We start from the raw sequence: 16082 nt of genomic DNA, 5'->3' as shown, positions 1-16082 counted from the left end.
CAGCAAGTGTAGCTAAGAAGTCACTTTTCTGTTTCCCATGTTTGCTTTTTGGGGGAGACACGGTTTGGACCCAGCAAGGAATTGTGGATTTAAAACATTTGTCTGACAAAACGAGGAAACATGAATGCAGCACAAGTCACATCGGCAACAGCGTTAAACTATCCATGCTGGGAAAAGTTAACATTGCCTGTCAACTGGATGAGGGCCATCGTATTGCTGTGCAGAGACATAACGAGCTGGTTAGAAAAAACAGACATTCACTGTCCAGGATTGTGGACTGCATAAAATTTTGTGGGGGACATGAGCTGTCTCTGCGGGGATCAGACGAATCTGCCTCTTCAGTCCAGCGTATTTCTGGACCTGGTTGACCAGTTTTCTTTTTTAGACAGCCAGTTAGCTGATCACTTGTCAAACACGCAGGTTGCCAAATACACGTCCAAGACAAGTCAAAATGAGTTGCTTGACTGTATGTTTTCTGTGTACGAACAAAAAGTGGCTGAGGAAATATCACAGGCACCATTTGTGGCTGTTCAGGCTGACGAGACCACGGACGTGGCGTGTATCAGCCAGTGTGTCATTGTGCTTCGGTACATAACAGGAGGCTCCGTTGTGGAGCGATTTCTTGGTTTTTCCCCGCTGGTGGACAGGACTGCAGCAGGACTTGAAATACTCTTAAAAGAAAAGCTCCAGCCACACAAACTCGAAAACAAACTGATTGCGCAGACCTACGATGGAGCAGCCGTGATGAGCGGAGCATCATCTGGCTTGCAGGCCAGGTTGAAGGAGACGTTCCCTCATGCTCATTTTGTGCATTGCTATGCTCATCAATTAAATTTGATTATGCAGCAGGCCTGCTCCTCTCTCACACCCATCAGATTATTTTTTGCCAACATCTCTGCTTTTGCGACGTTTTTCTCCAAGTCACCCAAGAGAACCATGGTCCTGGATGAAGTGTGTGGCGCGAGGATCCCAGCGGCAGGACAGACACGGTGGAACTTTAAAAGTCGCACCGTGCACACAGTGTTTGATCATCAGGACACCTTGAAAAAGTGCTTCGAAAAAATCCGGAATGATCAGTCTTGGGACAGTGTGTCAATCCAGCAAGCCCACGGCCTGTGCGCATTGCTAGAGGATGTCAACTTCCTTTTTTTTTTGTCGTTTTTTCACTCGGCTCTTCTGCACGTTGATATCCTGTACAGCATTCTTCAGAAACGAAACACAGATCCACTCAAAACTAGACAGGCCCTGGACAATTTTTCCCGCTCCATAACTGAAGTGAAGGACAAGATCGCCAGCGAGGGCACACAGTCAAATCCAGATGCAGACACAGCTGCTGGCGAAGCACCGCGCCGGACGCGGCGGTGCAACACTGTTTCAGTGGCTGCACAGTGCTGTGACATAATGATCGAGCAATCAAAGGCTCGCTTTGAGAAAGCCCGACACTTGGAGTCTTTTGAACTTATTTACCCTGAACTGTTCCCTACGTTCAAGACCAGTTTCCCCCAGAAGCAGCTGGACATCGCAAGTGAAAGTTTCCCGATGATCTGCAAAGAGAAACTGAAGGGTGAGCTGATGGTGATGTACAGCAGTGCGGAGTTTGCAGCGTCCAAGTCCGCTGTGTCACTTTTGAGGATGCTCACTGAAAATAATCTTCAGAGCACCTTTTCTGAAACTTTGAAATTGACACAAATAAATATCACAACTCCAGTGACATCAGCAGAGTCAGAGAGGTGTTTCAGCACACTCAAACGGATCTTTTCCACGAAGCAAAATGGGACAGGACAGACTAAACGCCCTGGCTATGCTCTCTATCAAGCGGGAGTTCATTAGAACACCAGACTTTAATGACATGGTCATTAACATGTTTGCCACACAAAAAGGCCGCAGATGTGAACTTCTTTTCAAATAAGGTAGGCCCAGGCCCAGCTTATAAACTGTTTAAAGGACAGAAGTCATCCTGTCTGGCCTCTATAATGCCAGTTGTGCTCTTGTTCATTGTTTTATTCAGGGTCCAGTGTGTGCGCGTGTGTCAGAGGGGGAGAGAGAGAGAGAGGATGTTACTTTTTTTTTTTTTTTACTTTATTCTATGGCTATAACTTATTTGTTAGCCCACCCAATCAATTTCACCACTAGCCGCCACTGCTTGTATGTCTGTACATACTTGGCAAATAAATCTGATTCTGATTCTTCTGAGTGTGATATTAAATGACTTAACTGAATATTTTTTGTGGTGCATATGACTATGTTATAATTTAACTTTGTTATAGTTTTCAATTTCATCGTTTTCTATAAAGAAATTTGGCTTTGAACCAAAATGGAGTGAAAGGGTGAAAGTCTAAGGCAGCTTGACAGGTACACTAGTTAAACCATCAATGATCCCAGGATGATCTACAATGTGCAAACATCCATGAAATGCCCACCACATTGAAGGAACACCAAGTGATAGTGGGAGATACAGAGGGATATTGGGAGTATGGGCATAGAGATACATCATGTGGAGTGTGTTTCTGAGTATCCCAGTTATAATCGGATGTTTTTGTGTTTGTGCATGTAGACATTCAGAAACCCGGATATGCCCGTATCACAGAGAACTCAAAGAGAGTTGGGGATAGTGTAGCATGTATGCCTTGTCCCAGTTTCTGATATGAATAGGCCTACATATGTCACACAGACGATGAAAAGATGCCTTGAACATTTCCCCTCCACCTTGAATTCATGAACTGCATTAACACGATCCTGTCCCACCATTCATGGCTGTTTATTTCCATCCACCTCTCCCTCTTCTTGCATGTTGGTAGTAACAGCTAGACAGCGCTCCGAGGTGAGGACATTTTGTGTTTAACAGCCCCGAACCCACAAGAAACCACAGTGGTCTCATTTTGGCAATTTTAAAAATTGCTGCGGTTTGTGTTCACAACATCACAAGCACCTGCAAATGTTATGCAGTGATCAGAAACTTGGATACTGGTATTCATCATGTAAAATATGAATAACCAGGTTTCTGTAAACGCAGTGTTCCAAATATGGGATACGCCAACTTTTTTTTTTCGTGTCTTGCCTAACATGGTGTCTTGCGATCACCGAGTGCACCGGAGTTCCGCAGCTCAATCAACAATTACCTCATGGAAATACAATCAGAGTTTGTTTTTTTTTATCTTGCATATCACTTTATAACTATTATTATCGAGTGCTGGCCACGATATAGGCGGAAATGAGCATTTTTAAGAGCTGCGGAACTCCGGTGCACTCGGTGGGAGCGTGCCTATGTTCCCACAGCCCTATGTTCCCTCAGCCCTATGTTCCCTCTGGACTCTCTCTACCTATCTGGACTCTACCTATCTGGCCTGTCTAGCCTCTACCTGGTCTTTTTACTAAACTTAACCAACTCCTTTCTTCATTGCCTAAACCCAACCAATGGTGGGACCAAAGGGCTGAGGGAACATAGGGCCTAATTTTCAGTGACAACAAAAGTTAGAAATGAGGGAACATAGGGCTGAGGGAACATAGGGCTGTGGGAACATAGGCATGACCCCCACTCGGTGATCGACTCGTCAGGGCTTCCTCACCAACGAGCGGCTCCCGGAGGAGAAGTAGGTGAGTTGAGTTGCATCTCCTTGCTAAAGAAAACAGGCAAAGCTAGCAGATGTTTGACAACTCGTACTACGTGCTGGGACCCTGTGTGTACTATTGATGACATTTGGTGCAGTTCTGAGCATTATTTTGGGCAAATGGTGGCGTTTTGGTTGCGGTCAGACAGTGGATCCGGAGAGCGCCGTGTGTGGCGATATTGCGGTATTTGCTGAAGTTGGTGGATCTCGTGAATGTAGCGGTCGGGCAAATTGATCTCTCGAGGGGGGGTCTAACTCGGTGTTACGGTGTGTTTGACCATGGTTTACACTTACGCCGGAATTTCACTTTAAATTGTCATACGGTGTGACATGAAAGCTATGTTATATAAAATGAAAATGGGGTACTTTTTTCTTTTCTAACTGACTGCATCATACATTTTAATCATGACTGATTTGATATTTAACATTTCCTTGTGAAAATATATTATATTTTGGATTATTTTTCAAAATTATCATACAAAGGATGACATCGCTCCTCAATCTTTCAAGATATTTTAGAATAATTCTGTTAAACCTTGTTATAACTCTAACACAATGCTTGAGACTCTTGGTAGTTCTATTTTCCTTGTGGTCTATGGATATTTTCACAATTTATCACTAACAAAGCTGTTTTCTTGTCACAATTGTGAGCGTCACACCAAATGACATGAGTGTCACACCACATGACAAACTGCACCAAAAATGCAAAAAAGTGTATTTTATGTATTTGACATTCAAACAAAAACAATTGAGGACATATCTTGTAATAAAAAACTGATTTTGGGCACAGGTTACACGGGAATTCCAATTGCTGAACTAAAGTCTTAGAACAATAACATTATCCACAAAACCATGGTCAAATATAGACACATTACATTACATTGTGTACTCAGCATGAATTAGCATTTAAAATCTACTTATGAGTTAATGTGAATATTTTATGATGAAATGTTAACATTTCTACATTAGGACAAATAATTATCAACACAGTTTTGAAAAAAACATCAAACATTTAACATTATTTCCCAGTCGGGGGTGCTCAGTGGTCAAGTCGTTAGACAATATGTCCCATGTTGGCATACGACTGAAGCCCTGATTGCCACTTCAACTCCTGACAGAGACGATCCTTTCCATATGTCATTTCACCAGTCTCCTTAAATTTATTTTTAAATAGGATCTGTTAATATGCACAGCATGGCAAATGGTAAAATATGGTTACATGAAATATAAAATTGGAATGTGAAATATTATTTGTATAGATAAAAAAATCTAACATCAAACTTATTAAATTTGTGTGTTTTGTATATGTATTTATATTAATATTAATGCAAAATAAAGTGAATGTCATATGGTGTGACAGATATGTCATATGGTGTGACTTAGAAAAACCGTCACACCGTTATGACAAAGTGTCACACCACATGACATTCTGCTCAGTTAAGTTAATATATTAGCCAACTAAAAAGAGCTAGCCTATAGTTATGTTATTCACCACATGGCAGCAATACTTTTTAAGCATTAATAAGTAATATTTGTGAAAAATTATTATTTTTCTTGCAAATAATGTCACACCATAAGACACAAAACATTGACCACTATTGATGATGTCAGATATATTGCTTTTTAAATAAAAATCTAAAAGGCAGAACTCACCTCTTGACCTGGCATACCACTCCAGAGATGTTACTGTAACTTCCTGGTTGAGTGTGGTCCTCTTTATCATTAAGATGTCCAAATTATTGCCCATTCAAAATATACAAAATAGTGTCACACCGTATGACGCCCATTTTGCAGACAAAATGTATTTGGTCAAAACTTGTTTGGACATTATGCACAGTCATCAAATCTTTCTGTGGGCTTTAAAAACACCTCATTATTTTATATGCATTGTACAACTATCAAATATTTATAATTTATTTGGAAATATGCTCTTATTATTAAGGTCACACATATGCCGGACAGTCACACCGTATGACATTTTTGATGTTTGGATCAAAATTCTGAGTAGAAATCTTAATACACCACCAACAACTTTGGTATTATTGTACTATATCTTGTCAGAGGAACAACATTTACATATATATTCTTAAAAAATATAATTTTTTATCAGTATGTGACACCCGGACAGTAAGAATTGTGTTATTCGTCAACCACTGACATACAGAAAACCATGACGATAGAATTTGTGCTTTTACTTTGAAATAGGAAGCTAACCTACCCTCGATGTAGCTAGCTTGAACCAAAATAAAGCGTCTTTGCTTGAACCCTCCGTTTTGACCGATCTGGTCCCGTTACCGGCATTTGACCGCTCAAGATGCCTTACCGGAGAGTTTTGTCAGCTCTGAGACGAAGATCGGCCCGCCAGTTTCCGTTTAGAGTTGCTGAAGAGTGTCTCTGATGACTTTAGGTGGAGGCAGGCTAACACTACCTATGCACTTCCAGTGTTTCAGCTAAGCTAATTAGCGGTGCGCCAGCTCTGCCCGTATCTCCCTTGTTACTGCACGCACAGTCGAAAGGATGGTGTCTATCTGCTTGTCATGGACAAAAATGTTGGTGTATCACTTTAAGCGGGATACTCTAGTCCATGTAAATGGGTTTTGTTGTTAATTGTTTATAGTTTGGACCCACCTGTTATGATTTTAATTATTTGTGTCAATAAAATTAACTAACCAACGAACTAAGTGTGATAGGGAGAACTCCCCCTCCTTCCACTGGCAGCTCGGCCACGGCCACGCCTCTCCAATCAGTGCCGATTCCTAACAGCTGAGGCTAGATCACTTCCTGGTCATCTTTAAATGTAGCTGCAGACAGCCAGCTGTAGGTTCTCCTCACTCTCTCCTGATCCTCCACTGCCACGAATGGCAATGTCTAGTTAAGGTATGCTTCTCCTCTTTTTGTTGGAAGTAAATTCTGGCATATGCACTTAGCACTCTCCTTACATTTGTACAGGTGCAGGACTGAGCACTTAAGCTGCTGGTCACCGTGTTCCCTTCCCCGTTTGGTGCAGCACTCATCATGTGTGGATGTGTGTATGTGTGGCTGTATCATGTGAAGTTCTCAGGTATGATTTGCTTTTTGTATTTTGAGTATTTTCCTGTATTTTTGGTTGGATATGTTGTTCATATGATATTCAGTACATACTAGTCACAGTATTTTACATCTTGTATATGATGCATGCTTTTCATACTAGGAACGAGGAAGTGATGTCGGCTCCTGGTGCTGTAGCTGAGCTCTAGGCACTGCTGTTTTTGCCCTTTTGTTAAATATATTTTGTGTACTTATGGTTACCATGTTTTATTAAGTGTTTCCTTATAATTTGTTGTAGCACTTAGGTTAAGTTTTGTTTGTTTCTTTTCTTTTGTAAACCAACATTGAGTTTACATTCTATTCTGGAGTCCTTTAATGCCAGTACAGGCGGGTTGGTCATAGGCTTACAGGTGGTGGCTCACTAGGTGGAGGGTTTCCCCGCTCTCTGAGTTTTATTTGCATGTTTACTACTTTGTTGTGTTCTAATCTGTGTTTTCTTGCTTTGCAGTGTATGTGTGTGTGTAACTCCCCCCTTCTGGTACCTGGTGGTGGTGGCCCATCTTCCCCTCACCCCCCCCACTCCTGTTGGCCTCCCTGATACCACCCCCCTTACTGGTAAATGCTCCAGTATAGCGACCCCTCTTTTAGTAGAGAGTATATTTTCCTAGTGAGATTTTTAAGCCAAGTTGGCACGTTACAAATGTCTAAATAAAACTTGAATATTTTTGCAAAACTAGAAACTCACCTCTCTGCTCCTTCTTACTTTAAACCAAAGAACCTGTGTAGTATTCTCTGGGTGAAATTCCCAGAGTGGCGTTGTCGCACTGTCAGGGGTATAGAGCTGCCCTGGTCACATAAGCATGCTGCTTATTCTGGAAAGTAGCCTACATGACATCATGAATGTAACTGGAGTCTGGCTCCAAAAGTATAATTGATCCCTATAGACTAAAATGCCCAACAGAAAAAAATGGTCTCTCTGGCCTCTTCACCTTCACCTATATCTTATCAAACAGGGGTCTGTGGTCTCATCTGATACCTTGGTCAAAATTATCTGAGAGCTCAAGTCTCCTGGGTTTCTCATTCTTTTGCAGGCTGCTGCTTGTTTCCATTTTCACTCTAAAACTGTAGAAAACAGGAATTATTCACTGATACTGCTTAAAATATTTCAAAAGAGGGTTATGTTTAACTCCACTTGCTTTACTATTCACATTAACAGACATTTTGACACCACTGCTAGAGCTGCCATCTGGTGTCCCACTGTGTTGTCATTTGTTTCTGTTGTGGTGCACTTCCGTGTGGGTGGTGGCAACATTTTTTAAACAAGGCGCATGTTAAGTGGAAAGTTGGTATCATTCCACTTATCTCTTTCATATTCTTTGCTATTGTTTCATGCCAGGGTGAATGTATATGAAAAACACAAAGAGTTTGCTCTCTGCCTTAACCGTGTGCGCATGCACATACAGACAAGCAGCGAATGTTGTCTCTCCTCCCCCCCTGTAATTTTCCACTGTGGTGAGAACACAACGTGCATGAGCAAAAATGAAAGCTACAAGATTGGCCTTCAGCACCTTGCAATAAAACCACATGCAACAAAGGCTACTTGAGTCTGTGAAGTCTGAAATATTATCATGGTACGCCGAGAAATGCAGTTATTTAGAATTTCACCAGTAATAAATCCTCTTGTCACATTACATACCACAATAACTAATCCTTCCAGAGGTGCAGAGCCTTGTGCAGATTCATACAGAGCCAGATGATGTTGACGATTTCTAAGTAACTGAATACTCTCAAAATCATTAGACAACAGGAGGCAGTGCTGTAGCAGACAGGGTTTACTGCAGATATTGGGACACCCTCATACTCTCACAAGCTTAGGGTCATATTATTGCATCAGGCCTATGTGATAGGGCCGGCCTGAGTGAAGGATTGTAGGAGGCAGACTCATGAAGCAGGTTTCAATTATCAAAAATAGAGATTTATTTTTACAAAAAGTGCCACCAAAAATGCACAGTATGCACAGCATGAAGTGATCGGAGGAGGCAGGAAAGGTAAACTGATCTAGATGATCAGCACCGAAATGCCGAAGCGAAAGCGGATCGCAGAGTCAGTTTCACCAGTTGCTGTCTAACCGACGTCGTGACGACGAACCGAGAGATCAGCGCGGCTGTGTCCAGCAGAGAGGCTGAAGACGCCATGACGTCTCCCTCCCTACTTCAGAGACGAGGGGAAGCAGCAGGAGGAGAAGGAGGGGAGGGGGGGGTGGTTAGGAGAGGGTGAGGGGGCAGCAACTGCAGGAGGAGTAGGAGAGCAGGCATCACTCTGCAGAGTAAGACTCCTACTTGTTGTATTTTAGTTGTTTTTTTTTTGTACAATGAAAAAACATGTGAAATGAAATTTTCAGATGTCTTACATGGTTTTGAAGCCAAAATTAAAACGGATAAATCACTGTTTTTCTTGAGAGACTCTCTTTCACAAAAATGCATTTTTCTCAGCTTTCTAGAAAAAAAGTGGTCTTTTTGGTGCAACCAGGCTCTATTCAACTTAAGATAAATTAAGAATGGAACAAGGTACAAACAAATGGTTTTTTCCCTAGTTAAATAGAGAGTCTCCTCTTTCCTTTGAGCTATTTTGTGTTTTCAGAGTCATAATACAAAATATTCTCTTGGTCTTAAAATATTACTCAAAATGCCCCGAAACGCTGGCACATGGCACTGACCATTTTATAAAAGGTCTGGCACTCAAAGAGTTAATATACTGCAAACTCAAACCAAACCCGGGATAGGATGTGTCTCATAGTGCGAAATACGGGGGGGTTTGGGGGGGGTCGGACCCCCCCGATTAACCCCTTGAGACCCCCTGAAAGACTCAAAAGCAAAATCTGAGGGGGGTCTCAATCTTGTCAAAAAATAAATAATATAATATTATAATTTTATTGTGGTCAATTAAATGTGTTTAAGATCACCATGTCCAGTATTCATAATTCAAAACATTTATTCGTTTAACATCAAGCTGAACCATGTCACCTGCGCATTATGCAAATTAGCCATGTGCGCCAGCCCACCGCAAGAGTCGAGCCCACTCGCTATCAGAACAGAGGATCCCGTTCCTCTCCCACCCTCTGCCGAAGAAAGTGAAGTTGAGGCCGAGTGCTCTGAAGACGTAGCCGATGCCGCAGCCCCTGCTGCTAGCACTGGTGATTGGCCGCTTTTCTTTCTTTTTTTTTTACACTTAAGCAGGTGGGGTAATGGAAATACCGCAACCCTTGGCTTGACATAAGGCAGGAAAATAACTTGAGGTAAGAGGGTAGCCTGCTTCAGCATACTATGGCCTGAACCCCCAGTGGTGTTGTTTGGCCAGGCGCCTGTTGTGAGCTATTTGTCTGTGCTTTTTCAATTTTCATGATGGCCCGTTATACGAATGTGATTTGTGGATGTGTTCAATGCTGTGTTTAAACGTATTTGCTAGATGGATGGTTAGATAAGGCTACATGATCGGTCATAGTTGCAGGCTGAGGATTCCGTGCACATAATTGCACGTCAGTCTCCGATCTCCAGATTTATACAGTTGGTTGTTATTTGAGTGCACGAGTTTGGTGTCTTTCATTCATTTTAATTATTGTATTTTATTTATTGTCTATTCGTTTCTGCATCGCCCTGATCACGCGCCAGTCTCCTATACCTGGCATTTATTCATTGTTCAAGTGCGCCAGTGTGGTGCCAATTATTGTCTTTTATTTATTTGAATTATCGTCTATTTATTGTCAATTACTTTCTGCATTGTAGTGCACAACTTTGCCTCTCCTTTTTAGGCTATAGGCTAATTTTCTTGGCTTATTGTAATGTTATAGTCCTACTTTATAAAAAGAAAAAAAAATAACGGTATTGCGCAACAATCGCGAGTTAGGGACCCCCCGAATATTGATGGGTATTTCGCACACTGATGTGTCTGCATAATATTGTACTGGATAAACAAACTAAACAAGCAAGATATCTCAAATAGAAATGAAAACCGTTACTCCTCAGAGTCACGGGACAGGAAGTCAGCAATGACATTTTCACGACCTGGTCGATACTGGACCTGAAAACGATAAGGTTGGAGAGACAAGTACCATCTTGTGATTCTGGCATTAGTGTCTTTCATTTTGTGGATCCACTGTAATGCACGATGATCAGACTCAAGAAGAAACTCTTTGCCAATAAGATAATATTTCAGACTGTCTAAAGCCCACTTAATAGCTAGAGCTTCTTTTTCAACCGTGGAATACCTCATTTCTCTTGGAAAAAGCTTACGACTGATGTACTGCACAGGCAACTGGTTCCCCTCCTCACCCTGCAATAACACCGCTCCGAGACCAACGTCAGAGGCATCTGTCTGCACAGCAAAGGGAAGAGTGAAATCTGGACATTGTAAAACAGGTTCTTGACAAACAGTCTCTTAAGTCATTGAAAGCATTTTCACTTTCTTGAGTCCACTTAACCTTAACTGGGCTGGATTTACGAGTCATATCAGTCAATACAGCAGCCCTTGTTGAAAAGTCAGGAATGAGACGGCGATACCATCCAACCAACCCCAAGAATGACCGTAGCCTCCTCTTGGTGTTGGGCAATGAAGAAGCTGCAATCGCCTCCACCTTTCCTACCTGAGGCCGGATACCTCCACCTCCAATCACATAGCCAAGATACTGAACCTCCGGCTTGGCAATGTGACACTTCCTGGCGTTGATAACCAGGCCCGCACTCCTGATGCGCTGGAACACATCATCAAGATGTTGCATGTGCTCTTCCCAGGTTCGACTGAAGATCACGATGTCATCAATGTAGGCCGCTGCATAGTCCTCTGCTCCTCTCAACATCTGATCCACTAAGGGACTGTTCGTTATTTATCATCAGTGCCACCGGAGGGATTCACAGGACTTTTTTTTTTTTTTTTACATGACCCCCCTGTCGGAGTCAGTAAATTTTAACATGACCCTGCATTAAGCCTTATCAAAAGATACATGACCCCCCCCCCCAGCCATCGACACGTGACATCGCATCACGTAGCGCGTGACACTACATTATTTCATTTTGACAACCATGTGTGCAACACCTTCTCATCAATCCATGCCATTTATCAGCTAAAACCCAACTCATCAATAACAGAATCGCGATTTTGGACCAGCTCACATTACACAACAAGCCATTAACAATTAATCCACACTCAAACCGAAGCAACAATAATGTGAACCGTACTCAACAACAACGTATTATTACAAGGTTTACGACAGATATGACAGACAACTGTGTGTGTGTGTGTGTGTGTGTGTAAGAAAGAGAGGGAAAGAGAGAGAGAGAAAGTACGTAAAACCAGCTAACTGTTAGCTACCGTAGCTCAGGCGTCGGTCTCCCGTCAGGTAAGAGCTGCCGTTTATTCCTCAAATGTAGTTCATGAAGTTGTCTCCGGTACAGTTATTCATCACTGCAGTTGAATTAGCCGCTAAACTGCTGGACGCTAAAACCGAGGGGGCGTCTGTTTGTTTACAATTCACAAAAGCAAGGTGAACGTACGTGCTGCTCAGACTATGTAGAGTTACGCAATGAGGCAGGCAGCGTAGCCTCTGTATGGTACTGAAGTTAAACTCACTCACCCATAAAAGACGTACTAAGCCGCTGGGAAAATCCTTATTGAGTTCTTGGCGAAGCGGTTAGCATCGTCGCCTGCGGTGCGGGAGACGCGGATTCGAAACCAACTCAGGGCAGATCAGGGCAACATAAAATAACGTTGTGATTCGGGGGCCGTTGCTCTCATTGTCATCAGTGCTTGCAGCTTTGAAATGTCCCGTTTTTGTTTTGTTTGTGTTTTCTGCGGGCATTGCAGTGTCCTCCAGACAAAATGTTGAATGACCCCCCCTCACTGACCTTTTTTTTTTAGTGGACCCACCCCTCAACAAAGAATATTATGACATGACCCCCCCCCCCATTTTCCTCCGGTGGCCCATTCCATAAATAACGAACGGTCCCTAACCTCTGAAATGTCGCTGGAGCTCCATGCAGACCAAAGGGCATCATTCTGAATCTGAACAGGCCACGTGGGACCCTGAATGTTGTGAAGTCCTTTGAAGAGTCTGTTAAGGGCACTTGCCAGTATCCCTTGCAGAGGTCAAGGGTCGTCAGGAAGCTGGCATTTCCCAAGCGCTCGATCAGTTCATCCACCCTCGGCATAGGATACGGATCAAAAGCAGACACAGCATTCAACTTTGAAAAATTTACACAAAATCACAATTTAGTGTCGTCCTTCTTTGGGACCAACACTACAGGGCTGCACCACTCACTGTGAGACAGCTCGATGATCCCTGAAGCCAGCATCTCCTCCACTTCCTGCTTCAATTCAGGAACCAGCCTGGCTGGAATGCGGCAGGTTGTGTCCCTGATAGGCTGCTGCTCAGGTGACCGCAGGCGGATCTGATGTTCGATGAGGTGAGTACAACCTGGTTTAAGGCTGAAGAGCTCTTTTGTCATGTGGGCTTGCAGTTCCTGGCATCTATCTGGTATGAGATGACTTACATCTGGAAACACAGCAGTCTCTGATGCAGATGGAAAATACTGCTCCTGCAGCTCTTCCTCGTCAGTTACTGTGCGTGCCCACAAGGTGGCAGAGTTCTCTGGTTGGTCTACCCACTCTTTCAACAGGTTTACATGGAATACCTGATGTTTTTTCCGGCGATCCGGCAGCAAGAGTTCATAAGTGACTGGACCTGTCTTCTTGTTGACAATGTATGGCCCCTGCCACTTGGCCAGGAGACCACTGTCCGATGAAGGAGAAGGAGAACTTTTTGGCCCTCCTGGAACACTCTCCTCCTTGAAGACTTGTCGTAACTCTGCTTCTGTCTCTCCTGTGCTTGAACCAGATTATTATTTGCAAGCTCTTGAAACATTTCTAATTTGTCTCTCATCTTCAGCACATATGATAACTCACTGCATTGCTGTTGTGGCCTGGGACACTCCCAAGCCTCCTTCAGGACGTCCATTGGCCCCCTCACTGGATGACCGTACAACAGCTGAAAAGGTGAGAAGCCGGTTGATGCTTGCGGGACTTCCCTGTATGCAAACAACAAAAATGGAAGCCACTGGTCCCAATCAGACCCAGAGTCATTGACAAACTCTCTCAGCATGGACTTGAGTGTTTTATTAAAGCGTTCAACAAGGCCGTCAGTCTGTGGATGGTAGGGGCTAGTCCTCACACCTTGAACTCCCAACAGACTGTACACCTCTTTTAGAAAACTTGATGTAAAGTTTGTACCTTGGTCTGTAATGATCTCCTTTGGAATGCCAACTCTGGAAAACAGTTGAATGAGACAGTTGACAATCTGGCGGGCCTTGATCTTCTTCAGGGGGAAGGCCTCAGGATATCTTGTGGCGTAGTCACAGACTACTAGTATATACTTATGGCCACCACTACTCCTTTCTAGTGGGCCTACGATGTCCATGGCAATGCGGGAAAAGGGTATCAATGACGGGCATGTTAAAGGGATAGTTCAACATTTTGGCAAATTGGCCCATTGCCATAATTGCTATAGTCATAGCAGTAGGTTCGTTACCTTTAATTGTAGGTGTAAGCTATTTTCAGTACGGCGGAGCGCAGCAGCTGGCTGCTCAGAGCTACGCTATGGAGGCTAACGGAATTTCTTGGTTTCCCTCATTAAACCTGCACAACCACCACGCTATGAGATAATGACGGAACGATACGAAACGGAGCCGTTTTCGAGGTAAATACATACAAAACCGCTGATGCGCGTTGCGTTCAGGGACAGTTTTTCAGCAAGCAGTCTCCGTATTTACCCTGTATTTACCTCGAAAACGGCTCCGTTTCGTATCGTTCCGTCATTATCTCATAGCGTGGTGGTTGTGCAGGTCACAACTTGTCTACAAAAGCGCTGTGGAGTTTTGGGATGTTGAATTTGATGAGTTTAATGAGGGAAACCAAGAAATTCCGTTAGCCTCCATAGCGTAGCTCTGAGCAGCCAGCTGCTGCGCTCCGCCGTACTGAAAATAGCTTACACCTACAATTAAAGGTAATGAACCTACTGCTATGACTATAGCGATTATGGCAATGGGCCAATTTGCCAAAATGTTGAACTATCCCTTTAATCAGAGGGGCTCTTTCTCCCTTCCTGCCTGGAGCTGTTAGCTGACACTGTGGACAGGACTGACAGTATCTAACTGTGTCAGAATACTGCTGGGGCCAATAGAAACGGGGGACCATTCTTGAAAATGTTTTTGCCTGCCCTAAGTGTCCGGCCCAAGGGATAGAATGACTCAGGTTCAGGATTGTGGATCTCAAACTCTGGGGAATGACTAGCTGATCACTGATTTGACTACGGCGATACAGCTTGTCTCCTTTAATTACAAACACCTCCTTTCCTTTGTCTGTTACTTGGGTTGACTCAGGCACACATTTAGAAAACAAGGTTGTGAGTGTAGGGTCTTCTCTCTGTAACTTAGTGTGGCAGAGCAGGTTGCTTATTTATATTTTTCTTTTTTTGTATTTGGGGTGTAGTACCCCCTCCTCCTGCTTCCTGCTCACCGTGCGTCGCCATCCTCCTTTACGTTGATTACGGGGCGGCGCCGGGGGGACAATTGGAACATTTGATGCAGGTGTGCGGACTCCTTCGCTCTCAGTAGTAGACTTGGCGTCGGTGGTGTGGCTGTGGTGGCGTTCGTGCAGCAAGGCAACAGGCCAGTGCATTTTCATACCCTCAGGTAAGTTTTGCAACAGCATTGGTTCTTGGCGTGCAATTGTATGGTAGCTGACAGGCTCTGTTTGCAGCGGTCGGCCTGTCTTCTGGCTGGAGATTGAGTGAGGGGAGAGTTGTCCTGGCAGTGTGTGTGTGCGCGCAGCCCCGTGAGCCACACAGCGTTCTGTGAGCAGCACGGCGTTCGCTTCCTTGGTTAAATTGAGGTATGTTTGTTGGTTGCATTGCACGGCGCATTTGTGTAGTAGCATGGCTGATAAATTATTGACTTTGAAGTGGTTTTGCCGACCGAAGTCGGAGGTGAGCCAAGCGTGGCCTTGAAGTTGGCTTTGTACACAGCATTCAGTTCCTATGGTAGGCCGTCTCATTTGTTTTTTTTATGCTTGTGGTACATGTGCCTTTTTCTAGCTGCTATTAACCATGACCTTGCACCTCTGATTGTTAACAGTTAAAGCTGCCTGTTGCTGTGTGTCCTCCTGTGTCGGAGCCCTGAAGCCTCCACGCCCCGCCAACTATCAGCTGACGCGGGCCCCTACGCCTCGTATGGGCGTCCTACTGCTGTTCTGTCTGGGTTATTTTGATTATTCATTATTTTCCAAAGTTTCTTTTGTTATTTAGTATTTTATTGTATTGTTTTCTTTTTGTTTTTCTGAGTGTGTGTGTGTGTGCAGGCCTTTTGCCTGCAGTGAACCCCCTTTCTGGATCTGTAAAGTTTT

At 43.6% G+C, this 16082-nt stretch overlaps 1 long non-coding RNA gene across 1 annotated transcript; it reads left to right on the top strand.

The window, feature by feature from the left end:
• Positions 1-15158: 15158 nt before the first annotated feature.
• Positions 15159-15718, top strand: LOC146969412 (uncharacterized). The gene is made up of 3 exons (XR_015034176.1): positions 15159-15373; positions 15441-15572; positions 15643-15718. It is a non-coding gene; the product is annotated as an uncharacterized LOC146969412 (long non-coding RNA).
• The last annotated feature ends 364 nt before the right edge of the window (positions 15719-16082 follow it).

The sequence above is a fragment of the Trachurus japonicus genome, chromosome 18 (assembly GCF_045865225.1).
Source record: "Trachurus japonicus isolate A0001 chromosome 18, Traja_1.0".
Taxonomy (NCBI): Eukaryota; Metazoa; Chordata; class Actinopteri; order Carangiformes; family Carangidae; genus Trachurus; species Trachurus japonicus.
The sequence above is the reverse complement of the archived record's forward strand: the minus strand, read 5'-3'. Positions and strand labels throughout refer to the sequence as shown.